The sequence below is a fragment of the Lissotriton helveticus genome, chromosome 7 (assembly GCF_964261635.1).
Source record: "Lissotriton helveticus chromosome 7, aLisHel1.1, whole genome shotgun sequence".
Classification (NCBI taxonomy): Eukaryota; Metazoa; Chordata; class Amphibia; order Caudata; family Salamandridae; genus Lissotriton; species Lissotriton helveticus.
Window position 1 is genome coordinate 1,109,755,773 of NC_136068.1, and position 27,940 is coordinate 1,109,783,712.

The following is a 27,940-nucleotide window of genomic DNA, read 5'->3' on the forward strand; positions in this document are numbered from 1 at the left end:
ATCAAACCTTTCGGCGTCTTGCCCTGGAGGACACCTTGAACTGTCCCCCGAAACACTCTGAAACATACACCTCGAACAATGATGCTTACCCGCTCGAGTGGCGTTGCCCATCTGGCTGCCCCACAAGTCACCGTCCCATGGCTGGGTGCCTGTGCCGGCTGCAGTGCATCCGGGGCCACTAACTCTGTGCTGGTCAATTCCGGAACCCCTTCTCCAGAGACATAGGCTGGCCCCTGAGGCGTGGGCCTTTAGCTCATCAACGCCATGACTCTGTGGTCTTGCGCTGTACGCAGCCTCCAGGCTCAAATGCGTCTCACCAGGGTTCACACACCAAAGCGATTCCAGACCAGCTCAGACGACTCATCACCGGAGGAGGCACACGCCACCACCGCAAGGACCTCCAAATGCCATCTGCCAGAGTTGAAGCAGTGGTCCTGAAAGACTTCATGGTTGCTCAGGCCTGTCGTGGCTGCCATCATTGGCCTGTTACCCTGCTCAGCACTCCAGGTACCAGTGACTCTGTGCACTGCAGGCCATTGTCCGCAGCTGATTGTGTTTAGTGCTGTGGAGCGGTTATGCAGGTATGTCACCACAAACAGTGCGGGGGGCCCTGAGATATTGATGGTAAAGATGATGCAGGTCTGACACGCCCACTGCGTCTGCATCAGGAATGAATCATAGGGTCACAATCAGAGATTTTTTCTGCACATGAGCGCGCTCATCTCTAGTGTCCATAGCCCAGGACACTTAGGGACAGATGTAGGTAGCCCTTTACCGGTCGGTAACGGCCGAAAATCGGTATTTTTGGCCGTTACTGACCGGTATTGGGCAATTGGGATGTAGGTAAGCGAAAATCGCCAGAATCGGTAAATTTACCGAATCGGTAAAATACCGAATCGGAAACATTACCGAATCGGTAAATACACCGAATCACAACAGTTTGCGATTCGGTAAATTTACCGAATCGGTAAATGTACCGAATTGGTAAAGTTACCGATTCTGTAAAATACCGAATCGGTAAATAAGAAGTGGTAAAAATGAATATTGAGATGTAGGGAAGCTCTGAAATACCGAATTTGCCTGAAATTCGGTATTTAAGAGTCGGTATTTACCATGGATTGAAATCAGGTGGTAACCAGGTGCAGCCCATAAAAAAGGACCCAAAATGCAATTCTTCTTGCACAATGGCGGCATTTTATGTCATTGCAAGACGGCTAGGGCTACAGGAGGAAGGAGAGAGGGAATGGCAGAGAGAGGAGCAGGTCTATAGACAGAGGGTCACCTTGTTCATGCTCACAGAGGCAGAGATACTCCAGAGGTACAGGTTGGCCCCAGACACCATCACGGACCTCATCAGGGACCTCCACCCACTGTTGGAGCATACTACCCCAAGGGCACACGCTATTCCACCCCACGTGCAGGTGCTGTGCAGCCTACACCTGCTTACGTCTGGAGCTACCAGAGCGTGGTTGCTGCGGTAGGTGGGGTGACCCAGAGCAGCCTGTCACTGTTTTTCCACAAATTCCTTGATGCTGTTACAGAGGATGGACCATTGCATATCTTTTCCTGCAACCCATGCGGAACTGGTCCAAACAAAATCTGACTTTTACCAGATGGCTCGATTCCCCAATATAATTGGCTGCATAGATGGCACGCACATTCCCATTTGTCCCCATGCTGCCACCGAATATATTTACCGGAATAGGAAGTCCACCCACACCATCAATGTGCAGGTGATATGCAATGCAAAGTGCGCCATCACCGACCTTGTGGCTAAATTCCCTGGGAGTACCCACGACTCCTATATATTTCAAAATAGTGGCATCTATGCACGGCTGACTGCAGGGGAATTTGGTGAAGGATACCTCCTAGGTGAGACACAGTGTGCGCCCCCAAAACACCTATTGCAGTAAGAAGTACAAGTATGCATGTGAGTAATGTATTCCCATTTCATTTCAGGAGACAGTGCATATGCCCTCCGGTCCTTCATACTCACCCCCTACCTCAATCCCTCAACACCCAGCCAAAGGAGATATAACCGGGCCCACAAGAGCACAAGAAATGTCTTGGAGCGCACGTTTGGTATCTGGAAAAGCAGGTTCAGGTGCTTGCACAAGAGTGGAGGGGCTAGGCAGTATACCCCCATCACCTGCTGTAAGATCATTGCTGCCTGTGCTATGTTGCACAACCTTGCTGTGAAGAAGGGTACTGAGGTGGAGTTGTCAGACTATGAGGATCATGACGACGACATGGCTGTGCCTGAAACACAACCTGCTGGAGTGTCAACACCAAGTGATGGCAGATACAGACGTGAGGAGATTACACGCAACTATTTCTGAGTAAGTAATGAGACTCACACCTATGTTGAAAGCACATATTTAGTTTAATGTACTATATATCTCGGTATGTTAAATAACAAAAGTGCACCAGAAAGCATTTCACTGCAATGCTCACTGTGAGTAAACACACACAGACAGGTGTTGATAGCACCCACCGTAGTTGTATATTGTCACTACGCAGGTTTAAATGGCACAAATGTGCAACACAAACTTTCAAATTACTCAATTGTCTGTCCAATGGCAGTAGCCCATACTGATAACTGTTCATTTGTGGCCACGCTTTGCACTGCCAGATGTATGTGGCTCACTCTGTTCACTGGGCGTTTGCCCTGTAGCCTCACCCTGTCGCCTGCTGCTCCTCCTTGTCTCTACAACAAGGGGGCTTGCCGTGCTGCTCCTACTGGTGCTACCTTCACTCTCCGGCACGTCAATAGCAGTAGTTTGTGCAGTCTGAGCATGTAGTAGAGCCTCTAGCGCACCGGTCATTCTGGCTATGCCCCTTGTCAGCTGATTGCTGTTTTGAGTCAGGACTTCCTGACTGTTCATGCTACGCCTGCATAGCAGGGATGTGGCTGTTGCCAGGCGGTGAATAGCTTTCTCAGTTCTCTGTGCACGCTGCTTCTCCCTGTGCCTTGATGTGATTTCAGAGTCCAGTTTTGTGCACAGTTGCTGCATGGATTGGGTCATGTCATGTATCCCTGTAGCCATGTTCTTATTAACTTCCACCAGTTCTCTGATGCCCTTACCAATTTCCTGCATGTTCATATTGAGGTTCCGCATTTGTCTTTGACAGGACATGATGCCCTTGCCCTGCATCCTCTGAATCCTGACCATGGATCCCTCCAGGCCTTGGAAGACACTGGACCCCTCCCCACGTGCACCTACACTCCTTCTTGGTGCTGTGCGGCGTCTAGTGGTACTGGGTACTGCCTCTGTGCTGGGCTGCAGTGTGGCAGAGATGTCAGCTCCAGGCAAGTTGTGTGAGTCTTCACCCACCATTTCATCAGCAGCTGTCTCCATTTCCATCAGTGGGGAAACGACATGCCTCCTGCTAGGTTGTGCTGCAGGTGTCTCAATATCCAGGGATGCTGGCATTTCAGGTGAAGATAACAGTAGTGGGGACTGTGATGGTCTTCGGGATGCCTGCATTTCTTCTGTAACGTCAGGTTCTTGGGAAGGTGGCTGCCCACTTGGTACACCTGTGTCCTGTGATGCACTGGGACCTGGCTCATGACTTTCCTCCCTCTCGGGTGCCGTGCCTTCTGCCTCCTGTGACTGCCTTCTGGATGTGTGACCTGTGGACATATGAGCGCATATCAGCTAGGTGCAAATGTCTCACAGCCACTACAAATAAACTTAGGAAATTGCACTTATTACATGCTGCCTGCCCTTCATTATGTCTGCAATCATTTGCCTAACTTGGTGGTTACTGTGCTGTATGACATGGTCTTTCATTTACTGACTACATGTACCATGATGCATTACTACTGTTTTGCACAGTCACACTGGGACTGAGGTAACTTAGCTTCAAGGGGTGAGGGATGGCAGAGGGTGTGAGGGGGATTGCTGTGCATGCATCTTACCTTTTCTACTTGCAGCTTTCGCCGAGCTGTCCACTTCTCCTAGTCCGTGGACGCTTTCTGGCTCCAAGGTTGTGGCCACCATTTCCTCCAGGTCAGTGAGGGGGGGTGCTGTGTTCTTTCCTCCACCTGTTTGAGAGGCCTGTTTGTGATGGTCAGCAATTATTTTTTTTGTGAGGCTCCTTAGGTCATAAAACCTCTTTTTTAAATCTTCTGTGACTCTGGTGGTCACTCCCACTGCATTAACGTTCTCAAGGATTTCGAGCCAAATCTTCCTTTTTGTGGTATCCTTCTAAGTACTATCCTTCTATGTACCATATTTATGTAATATTATCTGATTGTAGAATGTTATTTATGGAATGTCATGATGAAACCTTGTGATCATTCTAAGGCTAGCCAGGACTCTGTCAGTTGCTGCTGCTGCCGAGGAAGCTGAGCGTTGCCAGGAAGCTGAGCGTTACTGAGAATAAAACGTTGTCAAGGAATGCGCGTCACTCTTTGAGTGTGACGCGTTATGTGTGTTCGAAGGAGAGCGTCTGGAAATGCGCAGCGTCAGGATGCGCGAGCGTTGTCTGTCAAACGTTGCCAAGGATTTTTTTTTTTTTTTTACTGCTTCCGTGAGGATAAAACGCAGCGTCGCGTGTCACTGAAACGCAGCGTTAGAGTCAGGGGATCTGACGTATGTGCAACCAACGAGCCTGGAGCGCGAGAGAGAGCGCGGCTGGAGATGAAGGTTGTTTACAGATGAAAACCCTTCGTTGGTGGTCTCGTGGTCGTTAAACATGCGGTAATGAAAGTTAATGACCCACAGACTTGACAAGCAGAATTCACTCGACAAATAAAATTCACTCCGTATGTAGTAAGAGAAAGTCGATAGGCAACACAGTAGAAAGTTACAGAAAGTCAGTAGGCAACACAGCTATTGAGGTAGGCAGCAGTTAAAGTTGTTAAAAAGGCCTCTTTTTTTTAAGTTAAATAGTTAAATAGTAAAACGAAATTTGAGATAAAGTACCTTTAAAATGAAGATATTTCATTTTCCATGGTGTTGAGATCCTTTGAAAATTTTTCTTTGAGGGAGAAGAAAAAATAAATTGTTCCTCTTTTCCAAATAATATTTAGATTTGAAATGAAATGTTCATCCCGTCCTCGTCACCAATGTGAAGAAGTACATTCCAGTTTTAGGTAAGATGAAAGGTTTCTTTATTCAATTCAAAGAAGGAAAGGATCTCATCCACAGGAGGCACAGGCAGGCAGCAGCAGCAACTGACAGAGTCCTGGCTAGCCTTAGAACGATCACAAGGTTGCAGCTTGATTAACAGAGACGATTTGGTAAGTAAAGGTTGGCCATGTCTTAAAAATGTGAGTGTTCCGGCTAAGAAGTATTGGAATGTCAAGGATGAACTATCCTTAAAGGATGGTTTGTTGTGGAGAGGCACTAGACTTATTCCACCTTCACTCATTAGAGAGAAAATTCTTCTCTTAGCTCACCAAGGACACCAAGGTATATCCAAGACTAAGGAGAGAATACGATTACATTTCTGGTGGCCAGGCATTGATCTTTTAGTTGAGCGTATGATTCGTGATTGTGTTGAATGTAACTCTTCTGACAAAGTGTGTAAAACAAGGACGCAACCAATGGTAATCAGGGATATGCCAGTACGTTGTTGGCAAGATGTAGCTTTGGACATTCTAGGTCCCATTTCTTCTGGGAATGGTCAGAGATATGTTTTAGTCATGATGGATATGTTCTCACAATGGCCAGAGATAAAAATAACCCAAAATATTGAGACCAAAGATGTAGTTAAATTCTTGTGAGAAATTTTTGGTAGGGAAGGTTTCCCCGAGACTATCCTTACAGATAATGGTATGCAACTAGTGTCGAAAGAAATGGAAGATTTCTTGGCAAGTAAGGGCATTAAACACAAGCGTTGTTCACTTTACCATCCGGAATGTAACGGAATGGTGGAGAGGTTCAATTGCGTACTTAAGGAGTCCATTCAGATCTCTAAAGACCAGGGCTCAGATTGGAAAAATAATTTGATGGACAGAGTAATGATTTATAGAATTACGCCACATTCCACCACAGGTGATATTCCTTTTGTGCTTTTCCGAGGTCGCATTCCTAACACTTCAATATTTCAGAGTTGGATGAGAAATTTAGGGGTGGAAGCCGGGAATCACGGCAAAGACATAAGTTCATTGAAGCAGGAGATGAAGTCCAATTTAAGGAAAGAAAACTTTGATAGAAGACATGCTGTTGCTCATACCAAGGTGTGTGTTGGGGATCGGGTAAGAGTTCGTCTTCCACTTAAATCTTCTGGGAGTAAGTTTTCTTCCCCCTTTTATGTCACAAAACTCTTCCATAATGCTGTTAAACTAAATGATGGAAGGATTTGGAATTTGAATCGTATTGCTTCATGTTCTTCTGATAAGACCTTACCTAATTGCAGCTTGATTAACAGAGAAAATCAAGTCAAGTCTGATGTTCCGGTCAGAAGAAGCTCACGTTTGACCCGTGCTCCTACAATTCTCAATGATTATATTTTGAAATAATTTTTTTGTGTTTCAGAGGAAGGTGTGTGGTATCCTTCTAAGTACTATCCTTCTATGTACCATATGTATGTAATAGTATCTGATTGTAGAATGTTATTTATGGAATGTCATGATGCAACCTTGTGATCATTCTAAGGCTAGCCAGGACTCTGTCAGTTGCTGCTGCTGCCTGCCTGTGCCTCCTGTGGATGAGATCCTTTCCTTCTTTGAATTGAATAAAGAAACCTTTCATCTTACCTAAAACTGGAATGTACTTCTTCACACTTTTTGCTGATTCAGGCACAGTTAGGGAATGCCTTCCAAAAGGTCTGTGGTGTACCTTTACCACCTCCTCCACAAGGACCTGGAGCTCCATGCTGCTGAATTTCAGCTTTCTTTTTCTTTCTATGTGCTCTGTGTCCTTGCTGCTTGCCATGTTTAGGGTTTAAAAGTGCACAAACTCTGTCTGCTGCTGCTCCCAGTCTCTCTGCTCCAACTGGCTCTCCAGAACCTTCTAATTAGTTGCAGCTGCCTGTGTAGTCATTTTCTGGTAGGAAGGGGGAGGGTGGTTGCACCTGATTGGCTGTTGTCTTAAGTTTCACTTTTGCTTGCTTTCCGATTCGGTATTTACCGATTCGGTATTTACCGAATCGGTATTTCCAATGCATTCCTATGGGCCTTTTGGCCTATAGGGATGAATGGGAATTACCGATTCGATAAATACCGATTCGGTAAATACCGATTCTGTCATTTCCGACAGTCAGTTACCGAATTTTACCGATTCGGTAAAAAATACCAAATTTTTCCCTACATCTCTTTTACCGATTTTTAAATACCGATTCGGTAAAATTCGGTATTTAAGAATCGGTAAATGACATTTACCTACATCTGGCCCTAAGACTCATGGACACTTCTGTTTGCATGTTGGCTGTCCTCTGGACTTTATCCGGATCACCCCATGTTGCTCATCAGTTGACTCTGTATTGCCTGTGTTTTCTGTTAGCGTTTCACTAGTGTCCAATGTCCAAGTGGTTGCGAACACCCGACATTCCATGCAGAATAGCTTACACTCACCCCACACACATCCAGCACAGGCATCACTGTACATTTGGCCCTGCAAATAAAGGTGCCAGGCGCACGTGACTGTAGAAAGGTTAACATGATCTCTGCGTGTGTCCCTGTGGTCTTGTAGTATGCGTGTGGGCCCTGGGCCCTACAACTTTACATTGTGCGTTGTACCACAGATACAGACATGTCACCGGAGGCAGCGGGTTGGGGCTTGGACATGTAGCTTTGTCGTCACCCACTCCATTTGTGAGTGGAGTGACAAGGCCGCCGAACGCACAGCCAACATGGGTGTGTGACTGCTAATTGCATGCCCCTAGGCGTGGTTCTGTGCTGTGCATCTGCATCTGCATGTGTCTCTATTGCAGCGTGGATCTACTTTGTGGGGTGTCGGTGAGCCCTGTAGGTTGATAGAACCCTATGTATGTGTCCTGGTTCGCATTCCATGAGCTCCGTCCCCTCCTCAACCTGTTGGGCCACCTCCTTTTGGCATGCTGACACATGCCATTGGGGTGCCATATGTGGGTGGGTGAAGTGTAGTGAGTCAGCTATGCCAGCGAGTGCTTCCTGTTGTGTGGTCTGTTGCAGGCTCGGTGTTCTCCTCTGGGTATCTTGGCTGTCCGGGTTCTGGTGGGGGCTTTCGTGGGATATCCATGGGCTGTTGTAGGGCATCGGTGTCGACGGTGTGGTGGTCCTCTCTGGCATCACTGATGCATTGTATTATTTGCTCTACTGCAGGTGTTGTGTGCCCCTCTGCGATGTGAAGGGGAGGTGCGTTTTGCCTTTGTGTTGGCGTATATGTTGACGCATTGTGCTAGTTTGCATGCAGACTGTATGGCGGTGTACATTGTGTCTGTTTGAGGGGTGCTGTATTCCTCTGCATATGGGTCAGTTGCTGGTAGTGTTCTGTCACCTCCGTGACTCTGGTCTTGTTTTCCTGCGGTCTGCACCCTGTCTTCCTCTCCATCCTCTCCTTGGCCCTGTTGTTCCTTGCTGGTAGTCTGTGGGGGTTGCAGGGTTCGAGTTGGGCTCTGCGCTGGGTCGGGGTGCATCCATGTTGCTATGTGCTTTGGTTTGTCTCTGGTGTATTTTTTCTGTGGTTTTTATGGTGCATTGTCCCGCCAGACGTGTGAGATTTGCAGACCTGTCGCCACTTTTTGCTAATTTTGTACCGCGGTTGGCCTCATCGCATGTTTTTTTGCTTCCGTGTATCGCATTTTATCAGCATGGCACTGATTTTCACTCGGACATTGTCCGGGTTGTCTGGTATCTATTGCATGCTACCGCCTTGTTGTGATTTCCACGTTGTCAAGGGGTTATTTTCCCGCAATGGGCTGCAATGTTGAAAGTTGCGTTACGCTACTCTTGCGGTAGCTGGCACCCGTTCTTGTGAATATACCCCTGCGTGTTTAATTTATGTAATTAAAAGAATGCACAGCTTCTTTAATAAATTAACACTTTTTCATTCGTTAGTGTATAACATTATGCAGATTACCTTTCTATTACTGAATACAAAATGTACATTCACTTTAATTTGCTGGAGAAGCAAATTTTTAATGGCTGAGAAAAAGCACACATTTTTCGCTGATAGAATTTTTGCAGTTTTTTATTGCACAAACTCAACAAACGAATTGGAGTGCTTTATATGCGCACTAGTTACATTACAAAGGAACACATTCATTATAAGGCACGGAGAGATGATGTGATTTGCCCAGAATCACAGGATATTAAGTCTCCCACCAATACACAAACCTGGTTCTTCAGCTTCAAAGTTGCCCACTCTAGCCATTATGTCACATCCTTTGTTGTCCAGAGAATAAAAGCATTGGTTAAGCTTATAGGTTTTGCCTCTGCAAAATCTATTGGTTTTGTCAATGTTTTTTTAAGACATTTTGCACAGCGGCTGCTGTAATACATGGCTTAAGATTCTGTTATTTTAAAAGAGTTGCGACATGGACAGCGATTACCGCGCACTGTATTTTTTTATTTAACTTTAAGGCATGCTACACATAGCGCTGATGTGTACTATGACTAAAAACGTTGTCAAAAACAATAGATTTCGCAATGCTTGGTAGATTTATCTCTGTGCTCCGGGTCTTGCATAGCATCTTGTTCTTGATATGATATTCACAGCACTAGCAGTGTTTCAGAGACATACATCTCCTTGGCTTTGCATTAAGAACCATTCCCCAGCACGTTTCCCATTATGTACTTGTCAATGAGCTTGACCCACTTACAATGAGGCTGTTAGAGTCAAGTTGATAGATTACATGCCCAGCTCACCCTTTGCAAAAAAGCTTATTTCTATTGTTTCTTCTTCATGTATTCTGGACTCTGCTTGGATACCAAAGTGTTCAGGGATACAGAAAGCCAGTCTACTCTTGGAGGGTCATGGGTATTCCATCCTGGAGGAAATCCATAGGCGTTGCCTATGGCTATGGGAAGTAGGGCCTTCAACCATTCCTTCTGGCAATCCCAACCATTCTCTTGGCACCCCATGACCTCTAGCAGTCTGGCAATCACTCACTTTCTGAAATGATGAAGTTTCAACAGGGCTGGTGGAAATTATGTCCAAACAATGAGATTAAGAGGAGACACAATGTGGGACCCTGTAGAAAGGTTTTCGGGTGTGCAATTTTGAGTGACAAATCATTAGTGCAAATTAATAATGTTAATGATGCGTATAGTAGTAATCAATGAACTAATGATGTTATACTTGAAACAACTCGATTATTTTATTTAGAACTGTGATTAATAATGTAGTATAGTTATGCTACATTTTCGTACGAGACACTATTATTGTTAAACTAGAGGGTTTAGCTCATCTTGCTCCTGTCTTTCCACCATCATTAATTAGTGACTTGCTACAAGTCATCTCTCCCCACAGTTTCAGCGGAGCACAGAATGTTACGATGCTGGAGACTAACTGTATTCGAAAGCTTACCTGATCTATCATTTTGAAGGATTGCCACTGGAAGTTCTGACAGAGGCCTGCAAATAATATAGTTCTATGAGCTTTCTTTGAGAAATGTTTGATTTTATGTTGCAAATCTCTGAACTGCTGTGCTGAGTCAGCAAGCGAAAGAGTTCTCTTACCTTAAGAAATGGTTTAATGTTAGGAAACGTTAATATTTGCGTATTCGTTTTTAATTTGCTGGTGCGGCCTAGCCATGATCATATGATGCTGAATTTGCGGTTTTATTAATTGCTTGCATTAATTGTGTATAAATACTCCTGAATTTTAATGTTATGGGTGCTTATTATTTTATTCCTGCGACTGTGTCCAATTATTTTGAGACTTTCCTTTTCCTCTCTTAAGATGCTGGCGGTGCACTTACTGAGTTTAACAAATAATTTAGAGAGAATTAATTGCCTAAATACGATTTTACTATGATTTGTGTTTTTGTACTCTGCATCAGAACCTTTCTGGCAAATTTTTGCATTTCTCTGTACTGCTTTTTTAAAAATAAATCTGTAATAAACAACTACATTTTTTATCTAGAACTCAGTTATCAATGGTCACAGTTTCTATTTTGACGTTCTTCTGCTTAATAATGTTTTATTGATCAGAAGGGTAGTCTCTAACCACTAGATCAATGAGAGATGCTAGAGCTGCATCTCCTCAGGTAAATATCAGGGTGCATAAAATATTGAGGTTCAGACACATTTTGGGGTTCAGCTCCTACAGAATTTGGCAGCAGAGAATGGTGAGCATAAGACCACCTCCTCTTAGAGGGATCCCCAAAAGATTTTGTGGTTCTTTGAGCTTTTAATGCCAAGATCAAAGGAGAGAAGAGTTTTAGAAATTTGTCAAAGTTTCAGTGTTGGATCCTCCTGAGAACTGACTAGCTGTATTGGCTGTGCATTCCTGAGTGAATTTAGAGTCTAAATAAGAACAGGAACATTTTAGTTTGTGAATGTATTTTGGAGTCTGAGTATATAAAAATAGATCTCTGTTTCCCTGCTGAGGTTCTTGGATTTGTGATGATCGTGTGTTCAGTTGGTAGACTGATTACTGTCATTTTGATGTATTCTTCATATTTGTAACCCCATTTGAAGATTACTTTGGTATTGAATTGAACTGAGTTGGTTATCAGATTCATCAAAAAGCCACTATCTCGAGATGTCTGATTATTTATCTGTATCATGGTGTGTAGAGCGAGGCACAACATACGCTTCTATAGGGATTCTAAATTAACTCCTTTTCAAGTCTAAAGGCTTAACTTGGGTTATTGTGCTTACACAGAGTGCATGGGGTGAAGTACATTGACTCAGAGGTAAAGTTCTGCTGGTCAAAGTTTGCCTAATAAGATCCTTTGCAGGTTATTATGTTGGTCAACTTTATTTCTGATTTCTTATAATGTTCGTAGCTGAGTTTCTGTTCCTACGGTTTGTGATTGAAATGTGCTGACGTGTATTTCCTTTCTAGGGCAAAAAAAATAAACGCTTTATTGATTTTAAATGATTTAATGTGATTCTGTAATTGATTTCATAAAGACGTTGCGCTTTGATTGGCTGCCAGGGATCTGTGATGGGATTGGTGAGTTTTCACCACTAGGCTGTGCTCTGATTGATTGATTGCCTGCATAGTCACCCTCTGATAGGTTGACCTTTGACAGAGCTGCACTACTATTGGTTGTTATTTGCTAAGTTTGTTTATTGCGCTTTATTTTGATTTTGAAATTGTATTGAGTTTGTTTAGGTGTAAAACATGGGCAGTTTATTCGCAAAACCCAAACCTAAGGATGATATACCTAGAGTTAGAAAGGTTTGTGAGAGGATATGATTGAATGTGTGAAAATGTTTCCTGCTGTAATTAATAGAAAGGAGAAGGAAAAAGAGAATGGAAAACCTAAAAGAGAGATGAAGAGTCAGAGGATGATGATGGCAAATTCCAAGTGAATTATTAACTACTAGACATCCTCTATATACATATAGATCAACAGAAGCAACCCAGTGTGCTGTAGTGATTGATAAAGAGGCAGGAGGTGATGCAACAAGAGTACAAGCTCCTGGTGGAGTTGAACCAAGTGCTCCATCAGAAGTTACTGTAACTATGGCAATGCCTAGCACAAGTGGAAGCAGGTGTCACCTGACAAATGACCACGGACGCCTGTTTTGGTGTGTTAGTTGTATTTTATGTATAGTTTGGCATAGAATGGAAAGGAGATTCCCCGGAGGGCTGGAACTCCTGGACCGTCGTGGCTTCCACTGTTTCCACAGGAGTCCGGTTGCTTCTTGCTTCGTATTCTTTTCTGTCTACACGATGGGCGTCCTCTCGATAGCAGAAGAGCGAGGCTGTCAATAAGGGTTCTCTGACTTGGTATTAGTTCCCTGCCAACCTGTTCCCTTTTTTCCCTCTTTCTCAGTCACAGTTCCCTGTGGCCTGTGCCCATCGTGAAAGAGTTCCTGCCTTATAAGCCCTGAGGAGCTTCTTACTTCAGAAGCCCCATCGAGTCCTGTTGCTCTCTTCTGACCCTACTTGGGTCTAATGTATTTTACTGTTGGGCCTTTCTCCCCCCCTTCTTCCTTGTAAATGAACAAACATAAACCACTTCATATAAGGCAAACAAAAGGATAGTGAGTCAAATGGTCAATTTGGTTGGGGAACTGAAGGAGAAGGGTCTCATTCTCTTCCCCTCATCTCTGGTTCCCCTGCTCTCCCCGCTCCCTTCTATAATCCTGTGAAATGCGCCTGGGTGCACAACCAGCCCCCCAGCTGGCACCCGGTTCCCGAAATGACTTGCCTGAAGCCGTGACCCGCTGACAGGGTCACAGCCGCCTCGTCCGGCACACCTTCCGCATGGAACGCCTCTGCTCCTTGATGCTCGGTGACTCTGCTGACCTCCGCTCTCCTTCCGCCGTCGTCTTCTTCTCTCGGGATCTCCGCCTCCACCTCGGCAACTGTTCTGCTTCTCTCCTCATTTCGGGCGCTGTCGCTTCTCTCTCCCCCAACTTCTCTCCCCTCTCGGCGTCTTCCGGATCTCTTATTACCGGCATGCCCAACCTTCCTGGTTTCCCTGGAGATCGTGGAAAGCTGCGTTCCTCGGTGCCCCAGGGGTATCCCCCATTGTTCCTCTGGAGCTCACTGCAACAGCAGGGTACCAGAGCATCAGATAAAGGTTACTCCTGAGAGAACAGTAGGAATTACACCATCACCTAAACACATTTTTATTGGAATTTTAAAAATGTAATGTGGTGAAATGCTTCAAGCAAACGTGGACTTGAACAGACAATTGACTTACAGGAAGAAACTGAAAACTTGGTTATTCAACCTTTAAACAATTTCATGTGACCTTACAGGAGAGCAAACAAAAGTACAGCGCCGAGACGCCTGCGGGCAATTGTTTGCGCTTAATAAATGCTAAAAATAAATAAATAAGTAAATGCTGATGAAATTGGGTATTTGATAAAAGAAGCAGCTAGATGTGTACAATGAAAAATGTTAAACAAAGTTATAAAATGGATTTGACACATGATGAGATCAAAGAATGGGCCTGATTACTTTAAGGGCTCCTATTGAAGGTTTAGTTGAGAAAAAAAGAGAAACTGGAATTACTTGAAGAATTATTCAGAGGAATGGTAAAAAGAGACAATGAATAAAATGAAAATGAACGGAACTGAGGGAAAGGCAAGAAGTTTTGCAAGTGATTAAGAAGTGAGTGGAAGAATTATAATTAAGGGAAGTACATGTAGGAGATTTGGCATGTTCCATGGACAGGGGCTGGTTTATATGCTTCTAAACATAATTTTCAAAAATTGCGAGAAGACCCAGAAAAGTGGTATGATGAAATAATTCATTTGATACACATTTCCCTAATGTTATGGACTGATTTAAATACGTTGTTTGAAATTGTAGTCCCTGGAGATCTATGGTTCAAATGCAAGGCTGTAGTTGGATGACAAACACAAGAACCAGCTACACTTCGTTCTAATACTGCACCAGCAGTGGAGATAGCAGAAAAATACAAGGTTGTGAATGGGTATTTGCAAAAAGCAGATTCTAGAAAGGGAAATAAATTGGGGGGAAATCTTAAGGATGACATTGGACTCTAAAGAATAAGCGCATGCCGATTATGAGAGGTTGATGCATGTTTACAAAGAACACAGCAGAGTCATAAATGCAGAGAAATAAGGGGTTAGTAGTTTTATTTCTGCTTTAGTGAATGTATTGACATCAGAAATTAATAATAATATTCAACAGTGAGAAGTGTGTTGGAGGACAAAAGGCACTGATGAGCTCTTGATGCAGGTGAAAAACTAGTAGTAACTATTTTGAAACAAGGAATAAGAAGTAAAAGAAGTAGATGATGATCGCTCAAACATAATAGTTCAATAGTAGATGGGAATCAAATGGGTTAAAATATGAATTTGGCACAAAATAGAATAAATTGAATGAATTAAGTGAGATGGGATGAATGCAAATGTTGAAATGTTAAAAAAGAATACTGCGGGTCACTGTTGTGAAAGGATCGTATGCTGGAAAAGAGATTGTAGAATTGTAGACAGAATCCTAATTGGATTCAGTCGAATTCAGAACAAATTAATCATTCACATATGATATCAAATATGTAAAATTCAGGGCAGAACATTCAGGATTAGAAATAATCTCAAATGTTTATACCAATATCCCCAGTAATGCAGCAAAACTTGAGAAATTAAATGCCATATAATGCAGGATTCCAATAAAATACCATGATATTGGATGATAAGATGGCAAAAATTAGTCTGCAATGGGTGTGCTTGAGGGGGAATCAGGCTTGCTTACTTGGAGCAGTCCTGATGGTAGACCAGAGTGACCCATATATTGACAAAGAAGTCAATGGCCATCCAGCTTAATTTCTGATTTATATAGGGGCTATCCATTCTACACATCATTCTAAAGAAATCCCAAAACTACCCCAAGTCCAAGTTGTAGGCATCAGCAATAAACAAATTGTTCATCAGATCACAGCAGATGTTTCAGTTAAAATAGGGCAAATAAAGAAGAAACATCAGTTTATATTATGTGTTCTTTTGTGTCCAGTGAATGAACTTAGAAGGGATCTTCTTTACAAGATGAACTGCATGATACATTGCACACCGGATGCTGTAGCATTTGCAACACAAAATGAGATTACATTTTTAAACTTCTGACCTGATTTAGAACTCAGCGGATGGGTTACTCCGTCCATAGGATGCAATGGAATTTATATTTCGGTGGACAGGATATTCTTCACCATTGTGACGGAGTAACCCGCCCGCTGAGTTTTAAATCAGCGGACAATGCAGAACATGGTTTGAGAAGAGTGAAACAAATCTTTGGGCTTGTAGTTTTTGGCATTTTAGGAGCTATTATTCCTAAAATGAGGGTAGCAATAAAAGATGTGGAGAATAGAGGATTGTTACAGTAGTAAATAGACTTGCTATAGATACAGCACATTCGTTTAAGTTTGGGAATATAGAAATGGTAGCAATTAGAACAATGGTCATGCAGAACCATCATGCCTTAGATATTCTTTTGACAAAAGAGGGCAAACTTTTCAAGATAATTAAAGCTAAGAAGTGCTGTACTTACATTCTAGATTATGGTGGAGTGATTGATTCTTTCATTGCTAGTATAAATAATTTGACTCATTGTAAGTAATGGGGTCTCTTTTTGCCCATGGTTTGCACACTGTCCAAGCAGGGACCCTGACTCTAGTCAGGGTAAGGGACACACTCAAAATAGCCCATGAACATGCCCCTGGTAGCTTCGTAACAGCAGTGAGGCTTATCCTCAGAGGAAATGTGTAAAGTATTTGTACACATGCAAGGTAACACAGTGAAAACAACCACAAAAGTAGTCCACAACAGTTTAGAAAAATATCCAATATTTATCCAAGTAAAACAAGACCACTTGGGACTCCCTCTATGGCAGTTCTTCAGAGGTGCTGCGGTGGGGCCTGAGTTGCAAGTCATTGTCATTGCATTGAGCAGGGACCACAGCTCCGGTGCAGGCAGTGGCACAGTGTCAAAGAGCAGCGCCGGCTCAGATGTCACACGAAGTTGATTTGATGGTTTCTTCGTGTTGAACACACCAAACTCACTCCCATGGAACCAATACTGGAATCGGTATTTGGTAGTGGAGAAGGACTCTCAGCAGAACAGCCCAGATGCTGCAGGTGAAGTGTTTGATGGCCCTGAGACATCCAACAGGAAGAAAGCTTAACTGAAACCTTTAGAGAAACTTGGAAAGCAGGATGTAGAAAGGAAAGTCCAGTATTTTCACTCCCAGGACAGAAGCAGCAAGCAGCAGGCCAGCAGGCCAGCACTGCAAAGTGGCAGTCCCTCCTGACTGCAACATACCTCTTATTCCTGGCAGAATGTCCTCAGCCCAGAAGTGTTCTGAGTATATGGTGTCAGAGGTCCAGTACTTGTACCCATTTCAACATTTCAAATAGGCAAACCTCAAAGGAAAGTCTTTGTAGTGCACAAGACCCTGCCCTTACTGGCCCTGGCTCCAGAAACACTACAAGGGTATACAGCCAGCTTTGTGAAGGGAGAGGTACTGCCCTATTCAGGTGCAATTTCCTACTCCTCAATCAATCATAACACTTGTAAAGCGCACTACTTACCCGCAAGGGTCTCAAGGCGCGGGGGTAGGGGGAGCTGCTACTGCTCAAAGAGCCAGGTCTTGAGGAGTGTTCTGAAGGTCAGTAGGTCTTGGGTCTGCCGTAGGTGTTTGGGGGGGGGGGGGTGTTCCAGGTCTTGGCGGCAAGGTGGGAGGAAGATCTGCCACCGGAAGTCGTTCTTTGGATGCAGGGGACTGTGGCGAGGGCAAGGCCGGCCGAGCAGATCTGGAGGGTGAGGGTGTGGAAGCTGAGTCTTCTGTTGAGGCATGCTTGTTCGGTGCTGTGGAGTGCTTTGTGTGCGTGGGTGAGGAGCTTGAAGGTCATCCTCTTGTTGATGGGGAGCCAGTGCTGGTCTCTCAGGTGGGGTGTGATGTGGCTGTGGCGAGGGATGTCGAGGATCAGATGTGCAGAGGTGTTCCGGATGCATTGCAGCCGTCTCAGGAGTTTGGACAAAGTTCCTGCATAGAGGGTTTTACCGTAGTCCAACCTGCTGCTGACAAGGGCCTGGGTGACCGTTCTTCTTGTTTCGGTGGGGATCCACTTGTAGATCCTGCGGAGCATGCGGAGGTTGTTGAAGCAGAAGGAGGGGACAGCGTTGACCTGCTTAGTCAAAGAGAGGATGGAGTCGAGGATGACCCCTATGTTGCGTGCATGGTTGGTGGATGTAGGGGCTGTTCCCAGAGTGGTCAGCCAACAGGAATCATCCCAGGCCAAAGGGGTGGATCAGAGGATGAGGACCTCTGTCTTGTCCGAGTTCAGCTTTAGTCGGCTGTTCCTCATCCATTCGGCAATGGCCTTCATTCCTTCGTGGAGGTTGGTTTTGGCGGTATGAGGGAGAGGATCAGCTGGGTGTCATCGGCATAGGAGATGATGTTGAGGTTGTGTTGTTGGGCGACATGGGGGAGAGGTGCCATGTAGATGTTGAACAGCGTTGGGCTGAGGAATGAGCCCTGGGGTACGCTGCAGATTATCTAGGTGGCATTGGAGCAGAAGGGGGGTAGGAGGACGCTCTGTGTTCTGCCGGAGAGGAAGGATGTGGTCCAGTCCAGGGCCTTCTCTTGGATGCCAGCGCCGTGTAGGCATGCTCGTAGGGTGTAGTGGCAAACCGTGTCGAAGCCGGCTGACAGATCCAGGAGGATGAGGGCCGCTGTTTCTCCGTTGTCTAGCAGGGTCCTGATCTCGTTGGTGGTGGCGATGAGGGCGGTTTCGGTGCTGTGGTTGCTGCAGAACCCGGACTTTGACAGGTACTGGATGCTGTTCTCCTTGAGGTAGCGGGTTAGTTGTTTGTTGATGGTTTTCTCGAGGACCTTCGCCGGGAACGGGAGCAGGGAGATGGGCCAGAAGTTCTTGAGGTCCTTAGGGTCTGACTTGGGTTTCTTGAGTAAGGCGTTGATTTCAAGGTGCTTCCAGCTCTCCAGGAAAGTTGCTGTCTAGAGGGAGATGTTGATGACTTTCCGGAGATGGGGTGTGATGAATGTGATGACTTTGTTGAAGATGTGGTGTGGACATGGTTCTAACGGGGATCCAGAGTGGATGGTGCTCATGATCTTTCTGGTGTCTTCATCATTGATGTTGGTCCAGGAAAGCAGGTGGTTGGAGCGGGGTGTGGTCGTGAGGGTGGAGGTCTCAGTAGTTATCGGGAAGGTCATGACGTTGAAGCTGTCGTGTTGTCAGCAATATTGTGGTGGAAGAAGGTGGTCAGCGAGTCTCACAGGTCCTGCGAGGGTGGGATGTTGTTGGTGTTGGAGCTGGTGTAGGAGAGTTCCTTCACGATGTCGAAGAGCTCTTTGCTGTTGTGTGCGTTGTTATCTAGGCAGTCTTTGAATGAGGTCCTTTTGGTGGATCTGATGAGGTGATGGTGTTTGCGGGTGGCGTTCCCGTGGGCTGTGTGGCTGTCTGGTGTTCGTTCACGGAGCCAGTTCTTCTCCAGTTTTCTGCATGTTCGTTTGGGGGCCTGTAGGTCTTTGGTGAACCAGGTGGCTTTCTTGCTGTTGTGGCTGTTGGAGGGTTTCTTGAGCGGGGCGAGGGTGTTGGCACAGTCGTCGATCCACTGTCTGAAGTTGCAGGCGGCGGTGTCGGTGTCGGCGGTTGAGCTCTGGTCGAGGGTGGTGGTTAGCTGGTCTTCGGTGACTTTGCCCCAGCATCGGCGAGGCATCTGTTGGGTGCGGTGGTGCGTGGTGGGCTTCCTGAAGGTGAAGTAGATGCAGCGATGGTCGGTCCAGTGGAGTTTGGTGGAGTTGTTGAAGGAGACGTGGGTGCTTGTGGAGAAGATGGGGTCAAGCATGTGGCCTGTGGCATGGGTGGGTGTTGTCACAGGCTGTCTAAGTCCGAGGTTGGTGAGGTTGTCGATCAGGGTGGTGGATTTGGTGTCATTTTTCTCGAGGTAGAAGTTCAGGTCCCCGAGGAGGATGTAGTCCATGGAGGCGAGGGCGTGTGTGCTGATGAAGTCAGCGATGGAGTCGCTGAACTGTGGTCGGGCTAAGGGGGTGTCTGTAGACAAGGGTTCCTCTGAGGGTGGTGTTGGTGTTGGTGTGAATCTGGACTCCGTTGGTGCGATCCCTGCGGGTGATCTTATAGCCTTCCAGGATTGCTATGGCAATGCCGGGTGCTGAGGCGGGGTTCAGCCAGGGCTCCGCCAGGAAGGAGACATCTGGGGAGGTAGAGTTGAGTAGGTCCCAGAGTTCAACAGCGTGTTTGCGTGGCAGAGCGGGTGTTGAGGGGAATGCATCTGAGGTAGTTTGGTTCTTTCCTGGGCGGTGGTTTGGAGCGGGGATGCTGGTGAAGCTGCAGGTCCGGCAGGTGAAGGGTCCTTGAGTGTGCTTCGGGGTGGTCCAGTAGCAGGTGTGTTCTCGTCCGGAGTTGAGTCACTCTAGTTCAGGAAGACACATCTGATTGATGAGGGCCATCAGGGACTGCAGGGCACACCTCAGCTCCCTTTGAGTGACTGTCTAGAGTGAATGTACAAACAGCCCAACCGTCATCCTGACCCAGACACAGAATGGTTAAAGTAAGAAAATGCCAACTTTCTAAAAGTGCAACAAGGGGGGGTTAGCCCTAGGGCAGCTGTTTAGGGCCTCAACAATTTAGAAACAAAGAAAGGACTCAACCATCACATTTAGGAGGAGTGTGGAGGAGTGTGGAGGAGTGTGGCTCAATGGTTAGAGCGGCAGACCCTGATGCAGAGTTCTGGCCCGGGACCAGGGTTCAATTCCTGCCTTGGCGGGTCTTAGGCTCAATTTCCTCAGACCTGACAATTCTCGCCTCAGTGCCTATTCTAATCATGGGCCCCACGCTGCAACTCTGAGCAATAGCTTGCTTAACCTCCACACCGGCCCCAACAGCGCTAGGATGCCTGGCTTCACCCTGGGGGTGCCCAGGAGTGGACACTTCACAGGGACAGCCAGGAAGGGTTCCACAGCGGTATGAGTAATAGCGCCAGGAAACCGATTGGTGGCAGTGCGCTCTACAAATACCTTGACATTTACATTTACATTTACATTTACAGTGCTGTATTGATTTTAACAGACTAAGGGCATTCACTGATTCAAATGGTCTTAAGTATTTATTGACTTCTCTTTCAAGACTTTTTTCTGCATTTCCTTTGTGAAGCATGTCAACCCATAAGACACACCACCTTCACTAATCTTTTACATTTATGAACACAATATACAAAACTAACAGTTTACACAGACAATGTATACATAAAACATAAATGAAATTACATTCAGGTTACATCCAGTCACTATTGGATGCAAACCATGTGGGTGATTGTCCCTTACAACTGTTCATTTCAACTGCAAGGGCTGTTGCCTACTGGGTACACATTTTAAAACTGCAGGGGCAAGGGATTTTTACAACTTGCTCCCAACAGTAAGTACATTTTCAATAATTATATTATCCTAGTAGAAATGGATGCCGAGGCGCTTCGAGCCCCATCTAAGTTTTGGGGTTCTCCCTAGGGCCTTGGGACTGGATAAAATCTGAAAAGAAAAATCCCGGAAAACTTCATTTATAACTAATCTACTCTCAATTTACATTAATCAGCACTACATTCTATTTTTCAAGGTTCAAGCAATTACCTGCAAGCATGGGCGTCCGCAGGGGAGGGCAAGGGGGGGCACTTGCCCCCCCCTGGAACACCGGTCCGTCACTATTGACAGCCCCCACAGTGGTGTTTGTCTGCAGGGCCGTCAATTTTAAAAGCGTGAGGAAGCGCTTGCAATGATGGTCCTGCTGATGGGCAAGAGAGAAGGTCCGGGCCTGGCTGCTCCCTCAGCTTGAAGCAGAGGCACACCTAGAGTCAAATTTCGGGGAGGGGGGCACATTTTTCAAGCTAAGGAAGAGTGGAGCTACAGCCAGGGGCCCTAGGAAGGGGTGAAAACCATCATAGCCTCATTAACGCCGGCACCGAATTACACAATTCGCCTGCCTGTTTTTTGCGAGATCAATTGGAAAGTCTTTCTGTGCACTCGTGATTTATTCGTACTCCAGCTATATTCTTTTCTTTTGTTGGTGCCACTACATCCTGGTACCTACTCTTTAGGTGCCCTTTCGTATACCATATCGTGTGTGGTGCAGACACTTCTGTTCCGATGGATGTGTGCACTTTTCAGCGAACATTAAAGTTTCATCAATTTCTTTTCCATGGTAATAATCAGTTTTAACTCTTATTCATATTTTGGTTTCCATTGTTAACTCTTGTTTTTTAATATATCCATTATTTCTAAAATAAAATAATGGATATATTTAAAAACAGTTAACAATGGAAACCAAAATATGAATTAAAATATTTTGTTGACAACTGAAAAAGAGTTAAAACTGAACAGAAGTGTCTGCACCACACACGATATGCCTGTTTTTTGCACCATAATCACTAGTATTACAGAATGGTCTGCATATGAGATGGATTAAAGAGTTTACACCTTGAGCTCCTCATGTTCATTGCAGTATCGAGTGTAGCCCCTGGACCACTGTCTGTACTCACTGTCGCCTGCCATTATTCACGAAGGGAAAGCTGTTCCACAGGGACAACTTTTCTTTTCTGAATCATGTACCAACTGCAGCTCAGTGTTGGTATCAGATCAACGGTTTGCCACTGCCATTGCGTTTGAAAACCATTGATATATGTTATTGTAAATTGCAATTTGAAGATAGCACCCTTTCCACTGCCCCTCCAAATTCCAATATGAAGTAAGATGCAGAACCCCTTTTGTCAATCCTGAAGGTAATACACAACTCTAAAAAGGGGTTTTGCAGTAGCAACCACTGTGATGCTGCAAATTGTAAGCTTTATGACAACAACATCCGTTTGTATTTGAGGGCCCTAGTTATTTAGATAAAGCAGGATGTGCAGTGAAAGGAATGACGTTACAAATGTGTAGTGCATTTAATGCTCTGGAAATGCTAGGATCTCCAATCTACCTCTCTACCTCTACCTCTCTCTCTCTACCTTTCTCTCTACCTCTCTCTCTTTACCTCTCTCTCTACCTCTCTACCTCTCTCTCTCTACCTCTTTCTCTATGTCTCTCTATGTCTCTCTTTACCTCTACCTCTCTCTCTAAACCTCTCTCTACACCTCTCTACCTCTCCCTATCTCTCTCTCTCTCTCTACCTCTGTCTCTCTCTACCTCTCTCTCTCTCTACCTCTCTCTCTCTACCTCTCTACCTCTCTCTCTACCTCTCTCTCTCTCTACCTCTCCCTCTCTATATCTCTCTCTTTCTACCTCTCTCTCTACCTCTCCCTCAAGCTCTCTCTCTCTAGCTCTCTCCCTCCACCTCCCTCCACCTCTCTCTCTACCTCTCTACCACTACCTCTCTACCTCTACCTCTCTCTCTACCTCTCGCTCTCTCTATGTCTCTCTTTACCTCTACCTCTACCTACCTCTCTACACCTCTCTCTACACCTCTCTACCTCTCGCTATCTCTCTCTCTCTCTACCTCTGTCTCTCTCTACCTCTCTCTCTACCTCTACCTCTCTCTCTCTCTACCTCTCTCTCTCTACCTCTCCCTCTCTATCTCTCTCTCTCTACCTCTCTCTCTACCTCTCTCTCTACCTCTCTCTCTACCTCTCTCTACCTCTCTCTCTCCAACTCTCTCTCTCTCTAACACTACCTCTCTAATCTCGACCCCCCTCTCTCTCTCTCTCTACCTCTCTCTCTCTACCTCTCTCTCTCTCTACCTCTACATCTTTCTCTCAACCTCTCTACCTCTCTCCCTCTACCTCTCTCTACCTCTCTCTCAACCTCTCTCCCTACCTCTACCTCTCTACCTCTACCTCTCTCTCTACTTCTCTCTCTACCTCTCTCTCTCTACCTCTCTCCCTACCTCTACCTCTCTCTCCCTACCTCTACCTCTCTCTCTCTACTTCTCTCTACCTCTCTATCTCTACCTCTCTCTCTCTCTCTACCACTCTCTCTCTCGACCTCTACCTCTCAACCTCTCTCTCTCTGCAAGCTTCCTGATATTCACAGCGCTTCGAGGTTTTGGAATCCTTGTTTAAAATCTAAAACGATTCTAAACACAAAGGGAAAAAAACAATGTGGTTCGAACTTCTCATCGGTAATATACCAGTGGTTTACTCAAGTCTAAATCAAATGTGACTTTTTGCACTTACTTCGACTAATTTAAAGACCTGAAGTGACAACCAGACATGTCCTGCAGTTATGGTGCGGCTTATTGGTATACCTGGGGACCTTTAGCCATGCTACATTTCTTTGACCTGCTCGTGTGACTGAAATAGAGCAACAAACACGCAATGTCATTGCTGCCCATACCCCACATTTGGAACAGTCAGTAACGCTTAATGAAGGTTTAATTTAACTCTTCAGACAGAAGGAATTTTTTGTTGAAGTGAAATGCCAAATATCTACTTACTTCCTAGGCTTTATAAAGACGTGTTTGTGCAGACAAATATGACCAACCGTGGGGGTGCAGTGTTCAAGTGGAGATTCTTTGCACTGCCGGACAGGCAATTCAAGGGATTCTGTAACAGAAACATGAACACGATGAGTTCGCTACAAAGTATCCATATTGTTAAAAGCTATTTAGCTTCCAAATTTTAAGGCGTTTCGCTCACTTCTTTCCCGTTTGACTCGCTGGTTCATGACTCTCACGTTATCTTGGCACATAATATGAATATGTGTAAAGAAATCCGGTTAGGTTTTGCCAATTTCAGACATTTCGTTCAGGCCATATATTGTCCTGTTGAATTTGAGGATCAAGTATGCTTCTTTCCCCAACAATTCTGCTTTGATGTCACCTCCCCTTGAATTTGGTTCCATGACACACAAAATCGTCCATTTAAAGTCTCTTTCGCTATGATTCATCTCCATGAAATGATTCACCATGGGAGCAGTGGTGACTTTATTTTTTATCCTGGATCGATGTTGCACAAATCTTTGTCTTATTTCTTAGTTGGTCTTACCTACGTACAGTTTAGGACAAGGGCATACCACTGCTTAAATGACATTCTTTGTTTTATAGTTTGTTAAATCTTTCTGCATCCATTTGACATTCCGGTGTACCAATTCGGTGCCATCAATTGTTTTATCACATACGGAGCAGGTTCCACACTTATGGTGCCCCACAATGGGTTTTAGGTTCCATTGTGATATGAGGTCTTTTTTCCTTGTTGCTGGAAAAACTTCTGCCCTTACCATTTGTTGGCCTATGCTGGGGTTCTTCCTCATGGCAAACAATAGTGGTTCTAATGGTTGTTCCATGTTAGCTAGCAAACGCCAATTCTTGCAAATAATCTGGCAAAATCTGTGCATGTGTGGTCTAAAAGTAGAGATGCAGACCAGTTTGTCTTCATGTGATTTTTCTTTTTTAGTTAGTAGGCATTCTCTCGGAGTGTAATGTGCTCGTTTCATGGCATGTTTTAACAGTTTTTTGGGTAGCCTCGATTCCTCAATTGTTCAGAGAATGCTTCTGCGTGTATTGCATAGTCTTCCTGCCGTGTGCAATTCCTTCTTATACTTAATAGCTGTCTGTAAGGTAGATTGTCCTTCACACTTCTTGGGTGGAAGCTCATGTAATGCAATAAAGTATTGCGGTCAGTTGTTTTTTTATGCAAGATTGTTACTAATTCTTCCTCAAAGGACTTGACCTCAATGTCCAAAAACGTAAGATTTTTTTAACTCTTGTAAATGGTGAACTTGATGTCTGGATGGCTGCCATAAAGTGATTGGGAAAAACTGTCCAAATCTTCTTCTGTCCCACTTCATAGGCACCAAACATTGTCTATGTAACAATACCATTGTTTTATGTGATCCAAGTAAGGGTTATTGTTGTGGATGTTCTCCTCAAAGCGTGCCATATACAAAATGGCCATCTCATACACGAAGGGACATCCATTGAGGTCCCTTTTGTTTGAACATAAAATGTGTATTCAAATGTAACCACTTGCACGCTAATGACAAAGCCAGCTCGTCATGGGCTTTACCTATGGTGGACTCATGACGAGCTGGCTTTGTCATGAACAAGCCTTTTTCTACTTCTCCAGCGCACAGTGGGAAAACGCGGTAGCGCTGATTAAAGTAATTCCTCTTAAATGCCACAGAAGCCAATTGCAAAATGAACTCTGTGGGGACTTGGTGAGGGCGCCTTCTTGATTCCAAATGATATTCCATTGACTCCAATGCTTCATGTTGTGGAATTTGTGTGTATAGAGACACCATGTCGAAGGATACTAGCCAATGTTGGGTCAGGTCGAAATTTACCCCTTCTGTTTTATTTATGAAATCCATGGTGTCTCTTAAAAACATTGTACTTCTTGTATGAATGGTTTTAAGAACATGCTCACGTATTGGGATATTGGTTCTAGCAATGAATCACATCTGGAGACAATAGGTCTACCAGGAGGCTCGAGGAGATTATTGTGAATTTTTGGAAGAAAATAAATGATGGGGATACGTGGATCTTTTTTTGTCAGGAATTTGATATCTTTCTCCCTAAGGATTCCTGCTTCATAGCCTATTCTTGTTACATCATCAATCAATCCCTTAAACTCTTGTATAGGGTCTTCTTTTATTTGTCTATACCAGACCAGGTTGAGTATCTGCTTTAGGCCCTCTTTCAGGTACATTTCTCTTTGCCAGATCACTACTGCTCCACCTTTGCCTGCCACCTTAATGATGATTGAGTCATCATTTTTGAGTTGTTGAATGGCCTTCTGTTGACTTGGTGTTAGGTTAGCCTTAGTATAGGGATTATGTTTCCCCACTTGTTGAATAGATGACAAAACAACCTGTTCAAATTCTAGAATTTCTTTTTGAATCATGTGTGTTGGAGGAATGAATCGTGATTTATTACTCAACCCTGTAGGTTCTCTGGGTATATTGGTCTCTCTTGTAGCAAAGTAGGTCCTCAGCCTGATTTTCCTGAAGAATTCAATAGCTTCTATCTTTAGTTTAGCAAAGTCGGTTTGTCTGTTGGGGACATTTTTTTCTGCGCTGTGGACCTTCCAACTCTTAATGGAATCCCTTCAGCTACATCTACTGGAATCTTTGTCCTGTTGAATCTGATTTTTATCTACCGAGGTCCAGAGGTTGTAGGTGCCAGGTTCCTCTTCTATTCTCTTCTTCGATTTCACCTGATAGCCTGAAAGTCTTTTATGCCACTTGGCTTTTACCTCCATTTAGTGGCCCTCCATAGAGACTCCTATTGCTTCCAAGAAATATTCATAAGTGTTAACAGGGCACAAGTCCTAAAAAAGTAAGTGGGGGGACGCTGACACCGGAAGTGACGTCACAACAGGAAGTGACGTCACGAAAGGTGGCTCGCGCCATCGGGCTTATTGCCTCCCCTCGCTCAGCCCGTAGATGCTGCTTGGCACACCATGGAAGTACTTGAATATGTAAGGAGTGCCCTGGCAGAGCTTTTGAATACATTTAATTGATAATGATGCTCTAAAATGTAGAATTTTAGCCCATTTCAGCAAAATGTTCGAGCCAGGGATGGATGGAGAGAACATCCCCTATCCCACACATCCCTCCTTAAAACCTCCTTAGAAGACGTCAGACACCTTCCTTACTTCAATAGATTCGTGACAAGCATTTCACCTCACTGCTTTTCAAAGATGACCAAGCCGATTACCCATACACCGCATCACAGGTGAAGACGAAAGCTGACTTGCAGTGTAAACTTTGTTCCCACATTCCTTGAAAATCTAGCGAGGCAGTCGGTGGTTAGCAGTCACAGGCCAGGCTGGAGCTGCAGGTGCTCTGAGAAGGTGACAAAGCCTCATTCACAAGCAAATGGTCTTTTAAAGACCTGCGAAGTATTGGGGGGGGCTATGAACGAGCCCGGGAAATGTCTCACCCCTAGCTGACACACACGACGGGGGGAGGAAGGGGTGGCTGAAGCCCTTTGTGCTTGATGCCAATAGCAAATTATCCGTCTCGGCCTTCCAGTCATGGACACTGCAGAGGGCTACCGCATACCTTTGATAGGTAGCGCATTCGCGGGCTACACAGGATTGACAGCCAGCCCTGTAGTGTGAAGCCTGCACGGCGCGTTTCTGTTAAAACTTACACTTTCTTCCAAAGACCCGGGGGTGAGGCGCCCACGGGGACTAGAGCGGCGATCCGAGTAGGGGGCGGCGGCAACAGACTCCTTCACGAGGGGGTTAGGAGTGTAATTCAGGCCTTGTAAAAACCCATCATATTTTTATCAGATATATATCGTAAACCAGGTGCAAATGCACATTTTATATTGTGGCACTTTCTGAACCACGCAGCCTGCCACAGGTGCTGCACCCCCAACCAACACCTCTCTGTTCTCTCTCCCGCGGTATGGGCGCAGTCATCCCGGGTCCATAGTTGGCTACATT